Raw genomic sequence first — 7,644 nt, 5'->3', positions numbered from 1 at the left:
TCTATATAAGTAGGTTGGCTGAACCCTTCAGCTCAGTTCTGTTCTGGCCTGTGAATAAACAAGAGCTGTTTGAAGAATCTCTGTGTCATCTGATATGTTCACCCACAACTTAACAGTTCTCCACAAATGCTAAGAACAGTCTGGAAAGTAACAAAAGGGGCTGAAGGAAGAGATTGAGAAAAGTGCCATCCTGCCCAGTACATGGGAGTCAATGCCTACTCTTCATGCAAAGGATCGAAGGATCCAAGTGCCAAAATATATATAAGAAATTTATCAGAATTGTAACCATGAAATGCTTTGCAATCATATTAATCTGGCCTGGAAAACCTCAGGCCTACGGGTGTAATTAGGCCTACCTAGCCTCCTCATTTGACCCACAAGACCAATTTGACCAAATCACAACTGTCATTTATGAGTTCAGTTGTGGGGCAGGTTAAGTACACCCAGTATACCTGAAGGAGCGCCTCCACCCCCCATCGTTCAGCCCGGACACTGAGGTCTGGCTCTGAGGGTCTTCTGGCAGTTTCCTCACTGCAAGAAGTGAGGTTACAAGGATCCAGGCGGAGGACCTTCTCAGTAGTGGCGTCCTCCCTGTGGAACGCCCTCCCACCAGATGTCAAAGAGAAAAACAACTACCAGACTTTTAGAAGACATCTGAAGGCAGCCCTGTTTAGGGAAGTTTTTAATGTTTGATGTTTTACCGTGTTTTTAATGTTCTGTTGGGAGCCTCCCAGAGTGGCTGGGGAAACCCAGCCAGACGGGCGGTGTATAAATTATGATTATGATTGTGATTATGATTGGTTTTGGCTTCATCCTTGTCCATACAAGCGATGGATGTGGTCACATGCATTCCCTCTCTCTCTCTCCACAGCCCACTTCTGCAGATTAGCTGCCAGTATTTTCTCATCCTCCTTGCTCATCAGTTTGCACAGTTCCACAGTTTGAAGTGGAAGAGAAGAAGAAGAGTTTGGATTTGATATCCCGCTTTATCACTACCCGAAGGAGTCTCAAAGTGGCTAACATTCCCCTTTCCCTTCCTCCCCCATAACAAACACTCTGTGAGGTGAGTGGGGCTGAGAGACTTCAAAGAAGTGTGACTGGCCCTAGGTCACCCAGCAGCTGCATGTGGAGGAGCGGAGACGCGAACCCAGTTCCCCAGATTACGAGTCTATCGCGCTTAACCACTACACCACACTGGCTCTCCACAGAGGCCAAAGAAAAGTCAGAGGAGATTCTTAAAACTCCCCCTCAAAAGAAGAAGAAGAAAAGGAAGAAGAAGAAGAAGAAGAAGAAGAAGAAGAAGAAGAAGAAGAAGAAGAAGAAGAAGAAGAAGAAGAAGCAGCAGCAGCAGCAGCCATAAAACCAGGTCTTCTCTGAATTCCTTGCAGCAGGCTGGATTCCCTTCTATTGCAGCCAAGGAAACCAGAGAATGTTTTGATTCTGCCACACAGCAATCAAATAAACAATTTGACTCCCAGTTTACACAGGACTCCATTTGCACAACATGTCTGATTTTATTTTATTTATTATTTTATTACGATTGTTACTTTCTGGAAGGCTTTTCAGTCACCAGAAATGAACTTCTGAAAGATTACTTGTGTGTCAGATGCTTAAGAATGGCATTGAAGAAGGACTTCACCCTTTGTATAGGTTCTGATGCAATTTAGGAGTTTCCTGCTGCACCATTTTATGACCTGCTACTTTGCCCCTATGGAAGAGAAGAGAACAAGCTGTGTTAAATCCTGCGCAATAAGTACCACTTGTGCATTCCTTTGATGAACAATACCCAATGACACAATATCCAATCCCTTACTATAAGCACGTTGAAAATTTGGCCCTTCAGATCTTGGTAATCCTTAACCTTTGGGCATGCAGGCTGAGGCTGATGGAAACCAGGAATCTAACATCTGGAGGACCACCAGTTTTCCATCTCTTCCTAACTATAATAATCTGCACACAGTATTGGTAGGCCTTTAGTTAAGAGTGGCAAACCCTCAAATCACTTCATCATGGCAAAAAAAAAAAAAAGACCTTCACCAGTTTTTGAACTACTTTACTGTATCTGTGCAAGCATTTTACCAACGGTCTCATTTGTATATTTACCGTATTTTTCTCTCTATAGGGTGCACTTTTTCCCCTCCAAAATTTGACGGGAAATGTGTGTGCGTCCTATGGAGCGATTGCAGGCTCCTTGGCTTCAGCAATAGCAATGCTAAGCCTCCGAAGCACAGAGGGAGCGCTCCCTCCGCGCTCCGGAGGCTTCGAGTTGCTTTCGCTGAAGCCTGGAGAGTGAGAGGCATCAGTGCGCACCGTCCCTCTTGCTCTCCAGGCTTCAGGGATAGCCGCACACAGCCCCTCCGGCAGGGAGAGGCTGCACGCGGCTATGGCTTCTTTAGCCCTGCACAGCCTCTCCAGGCCTTGGCTTGTTCCCACTCACTGCCTTGGCTTGTGCCGTAGCCCCGCGCAACCCCTCCGGAAGGGAGAGATTGTGCAGCCTGTACACTGCTCTTTGGGGCTGGGGAAATAAGATTTTTTTTTCTTGACCCCCCCCTAAAAACTAAGTGTGCCCTATGATCCGGTGCACCCTATGGAGCGAAAAATACAGTATTTGGATGGTGACTTCTTGGGGAAATAGTTCCTGCCTGCTCTATATATTGACTCTAAAAACAGGAAATGTAAAAAGATCACCTGGAAGGACACCTATTTATATTCTGTTGTCCTTGGAAATCATGAAAAGATAATACAAAAGGTGGCACAACTTTGCAATGTTGTGTATTATACGTACTTTGAATTAATTTAATCTCTGGGAAATCTGAAAATGGAACATGCAAGTGAAACCTGGGGGTTATGTGTGACCAGAAATGTAGTGTTAAGTGTTGCAATTTTTCCAATTCAAAATGTTTCAAATTAAATTGCTTTTCAAAAGTTACTTCTTCGTTCTTTCATTCTGCTGCCCAGTGACTGTATCTTCCCACCCGCTAAGTGTTAGCATTTCACTCCTCCGTTGCTGGATATGTGATTGTTACATCACATGTCTGTGTTTACTTTCCAGGCTTGGAAAATGAAAATGGAAACCAGTCTTATGATCTCTTCCACTCTACTGTATTTTTGTACTTTTCTTTTTCTCTCTCTCTTGGAGAAGAACTGAGAGGTCGCCATGATTGCTTTGTCCTGTATACAGTGGTACCTCGGGTTACAGCAACTTCAGGTTACAAACGCTTCAGGTTACAGACTCCGCTAACCCAGAAATAGTACCTCAGGTTAAGAACTTTGCTTCAGGTTGAGAACACAAATTGTGCTCCGGTGGCGCGGTGGCAGCAGGAGGCCCCATTAGCTAAAGCAGTACCTCAGGTTAAGAGCGGTTTCAGGTTAAGAATGGACCTCCAGAATGAATAAAGTTATTAACCCGAGGTACCACTGTATATTGCTTAATGAATACTTAGAATGCCACACTCACGCTCCACAATTGTTTCTGCTATACTCTGCTGAGTGAGTGTGCACATAGTCTTCTGATATGTTCTGCTGGTGCATGAAGATTTATGCACATCCCAGGCTGCGCTTCATCAGGAAGATGCCCAAAGAGGTTTGCCCCCCAGGTGTGTTCCAACACTGAGCACCTAACCCAGATATCACTCCAGTCACACAGCTGTGGAATTGGGATCCCAACCCTCTGCAATGCAGGAATCCCAGCTGAAGAATCTCTGACAGGAGGCTATGCAACCTCTGTTTAAAAACCTCCAATGAAGCAAAGTCTGAAGTAGCCCATTCCACTGTGGAACAGCTCTTAGCACCAGAAAGTTCTTCCTTGCATTTAGTCAGAATCTCCTTTCTGGTAATAGGAATCCATTGGTTCGTGTCCTGCCCTGTGGAGCAGCAGAAAGGCTTGTTCCATCTTTCACATGGAAGCGTTTCAGATATTGAAGATGACTATAAGATCACCTCTCAGTCTTCTCGTCTCTGGGCTAAACATACCCAACTCCCTTAACTGTTCCTCCCAAGGTGTGTTTTCCATACTCTTGAGCATCTTGGTCACTCTCCTCAGCTGATGTTGCACTTTGTCAATATCATTCCTGAACTGTGGTACCCAGAGCTGCAGTGTGGTGTAGTGGTTAAGAGCGGTAGACTCGTAATCTGGGGAACCGGGTTCGCGTCTCTGCTCCTCCACATGCAGTTGCTGGGTGACCTTGGGCTAGTCACACTTCTCTGAAGTCTCTCAGCCCCACTCACCTCACAGAGTGTTTGTTGTGGGGGAGGAAGGGAAAGGAGATTGTGAACTGCTTTGAGACTCCTTCGGGTAGTGATAAAGCGGGATATCAAATCGAAACACATAGTACTAAAGGTGGGGTCTGACCAAGGGAGGTAGGAGTGATACTGTTATTTCTCTTGCTGTGAGGACTGAACATCTAGAATTGCATTAACTCTTTTTGCTGCTGTATCACAGTGTTGACTCAAGTTAAATTTGTGGTCTACTTAAAAAAAAAAGACCCCATAAGATCCTTTGTCCTCCATTCTATATTTATGCATCTAGCAGTTCCTGCCTAAGTGACATTTGACATTAAACTTGACATTTATCCCTATTGAAATTCATTTTGTTAGTTTTGGCCCAGGTCTCCAATCTATAAAGGTCATCTAAAATCCCAATTCTATTTCTGAGATATTAGCTACCCCTCCTGATTTGGTGCCATCAGCAGATTTGATAAGGAACCTCTCTGTTCCCTTCATCTAAGTCATTTATAAAGATGTTGAACAACACCAGGCCCAGGACAGAGCCCTGTGGTAACCCACTTGCCACTCCCCCCCCCCCAGGAAGACAAGAACCATGAAGGAGTTTGTCAAAAGCCTTACAGCAATCAAGATACACTACAGTCACAGCATGCCCTTTATCCACCAAGCTTGCCACTCTATTGAAAAGGGGGAGAGAGTTTCATCTGCTATGACTTGTCTTTGAGAAACCCATGCTGGCTCCTAGTAGCCACAGAACACTTTAATAAGTGTTCACAGACCCACACTATAAATATCTTTCTAGGACCTTTCCTAGTATCGAAGTCAAGCTGACCAACCGGTATAGATGCCTAGGTCTTCTTTTTCCCCTCTTTGAAGATGGTGACAATGTTTGCCCACCTGCAGGGATTTTCAAGGATTCTCAAATATTATAAAACAGCCTCTGAGATTATATCTGCACATTCATATATATAGTTCCTTTGGGTGCAGTTCATTAGACCCTGAAGATTCGAATTCATTCAGAGTAGCCAGGTATTCCCTTTCTATCTCTTTGCCTCTCTTGAGCTGCATCTTTTAGTCTAGTATCATCAAATTATACACTGTTTTCCTTTGGGAAGAAGACAGAGGCAAAGTTGATGTTGAGCAGTTCACTATTTTCTCTGTCACCCAATAGCATTTCTCCATCTTCTCTATGAAGAGGACCTCCTCCTTTCTTGTTCCTCTTCTTTCAAGCATAGCCAAACAACCCTGTTATTATCTTTACCTTCTTCTCCAAATCATAATAGTTGTGGCCCATAACAAAAATTTAGCATATTACCTGTCTTTGAGCAGCAATAGACATGATCAGCACGGTGGCAGGAGCTTGTTGAAGCGACATACTCTCCACCTGAACATCTTGCTTTGCAGCGACCTATACATTTTTTATTTCGGGTGAGAGTGGGTCCTGGAAAAATATTGTGAAGGTAGACATTCATCCCTCAGATGAGAAGAGATCACCAACTCCTCTAAGCATCTCCTATTCTGTGAAAGGAGCCCATTACACTTCTCACTAAGAAAAGAAATGGAACTAATCCTGCGCAAATGACATAGAACTCAGCTATACAGCTGCAAAGAAAATGTTTTAAGTGTGTTTTAAGTGCAATATACAATGGGACAACGGGACGTGGGTGGCGCTGTGGTCTAAACCACTGAGCCTCTTGGGCTTCCCAGTCAGAAGGTCGGCAGTTCGAATCCCTGCGACAGGGTGAGCCCCCATTGCTCAGTGCCTGCTCCTGCCAACCTAGCAGTTCAAAAGCACGTCAAAGTACAAGTAGATAAGTAGGTACCACTCCAGCGGCAAGGTAAACCATGTAAACAATGGGACACTAGATGGCAATGGTGAGCCTTATGGAAAATGCAATGTATTCTTTTAATGCTTTTTAAAAAGCATTTTCAGAGGGGTTTTTATGTTTGTAGATTCCACACTAATTTGCAAAGACACTCAGTTCTGAGAATTGGAAGGTGCCCTTTTGATACAGTTCTTTAAATGAGAATCTCATTTATATTTTATAAATTCTTTATATGAGAGAGAGAGAGAGAGAGAGAGAGAGAGAGAGAGAGAGAGAGAGAGAATTCTTTATGTTTTTAATGAGAATCTCATCAGAGTGGCTGGGGAAACCTAGCCAGATGGGTGGGGTATAAATAATAAGTTGTTGTTGTTGTTGTTGTTTGTTGTTGTTGTTGTTGTTGTTGTTGTTGTTGTTGTTGTTGTTGTTGTTGTTGTTACCACCACCACCTATTTTCCTTTCTTGGGCTGCAACTCCCTCCCTGCATTCTTAATTGTAATATCATCACATTGCAGACTGTTTTCCTTTTGAAAAAGACAGAGACAAAGTAGGTGTTGATCAGCTCCATCCCCCCCCCAGGTCACCTAATAGCACCTCTCCATTATCTCCACGCAGAAGACCTACTCCTTGATGTTCTTTCTCTTGCTTCAAACATAGCAAAAAAAACCCCCAAACCTGTTTATTTTATTTTCTAAATCATATAATAGTTGCAGTCCTTAGGAAAAGACTGACACGTTACCTGTCTTTTCACAGCAGTAGACACGATCAGGATGGTGGCAGATGGTTGACGAAGCCAAATATTCTCTACCTGAACAACTTGGTTTGCAGAGACCTCTACAAATTTCATTCAGTGTGGGGGTGGGTCCTAGAGAAATATGAACAAGATAGAAATCAGTCCCCCAGAAGAGAAGAAATCACCAACATCTTTAAGCATCTCCTATTCAGTGAAAGCAGAATAGTAATAATAGTAGTAGTAATAATAATAATAATAATAATAATAATAATAATAATAATAATAATAATAATAAATAATTTACTATTTATACCCCGCCCATCTGGCTGGGTTTCTCCAGCCACTCTGGGCAGCTCCCAACAGAACATTAAAAACATGGTAAAAGACCAAACATTAAAAACCTCCCTAAACAGGGCTGCATTCAGATGTCTTCTAAAAGACAGGTGGTTGTTTATTTCCTTGACATCTGATGGCAGGGCGTTCCACAGGGTGGGCACCACTACCAAGAAGGCCCTCTGCCCAGTTCCCTGTAACCTCATTTCTTGCAGGGAGGGAACCACCAGAAGGCCCTCGAAGCTGGACCTCAGTGTCTGGGCTGAACGATGGTGGTGGAGATGCTCCTTCAGGTATACTTTCATCTTGTGCAAATGGCATAGTATCAAATGAGCTAATGCTTCAAGCATGGCACAGCAACAAAGCTAGTTAGACAAGTCTTCTTTTACCACAGTCCGGTGGTTCAAGTGTTCTTTATATTTTACCTGGGAAGCTAAGCAGCATAAAAAAGATAATCAGTGGGGCAAAGGTCTTCATGGCTGAATGCTGGTGCCACCAGAGTCATCTTCCGGCTCAAAGATATTGCAGAGA

The 7,644-nt window shown here is 43.6% G+C and overlaps 1 long non-coding RNA gene across 1 annotated transcript; it reads right to left on the bottom strand.

Annotated features, from left to right (window-relative positions):
• Positions 1–5,538: 5,538 nt before the first annotated feature.
• Positions 5,539–7,632, bottom strand: LOC308583124. Its single transcript, XR_014006068.1, has 3 exons — positions 7,539–7,632; positions 6,787–6,912; positions 5,539–5,665 (listed from the first exon to the last, which is right to left on the bottom strand). It is a non-coding gene; the product is annotated as an uncharacterized lncRNA (long non-coding RNA).
• Positions 7,633–7,644: the final 12 nt, after the last annotated feature.

Source organism: Podarcis bocagei, assembly GCF_964188305.1.
Source record: "Podarcis bocagei genome assembly, chromosome: 3".
NCBI lineage: Eukaryota > Metazoa > Chordata > Lepidosauria > Squamata > Lacertidae > Podarcis > Podarcis bocagei.
This window is presented reverse-complemented; position numbering and strand designations above follow the sequence as displayed.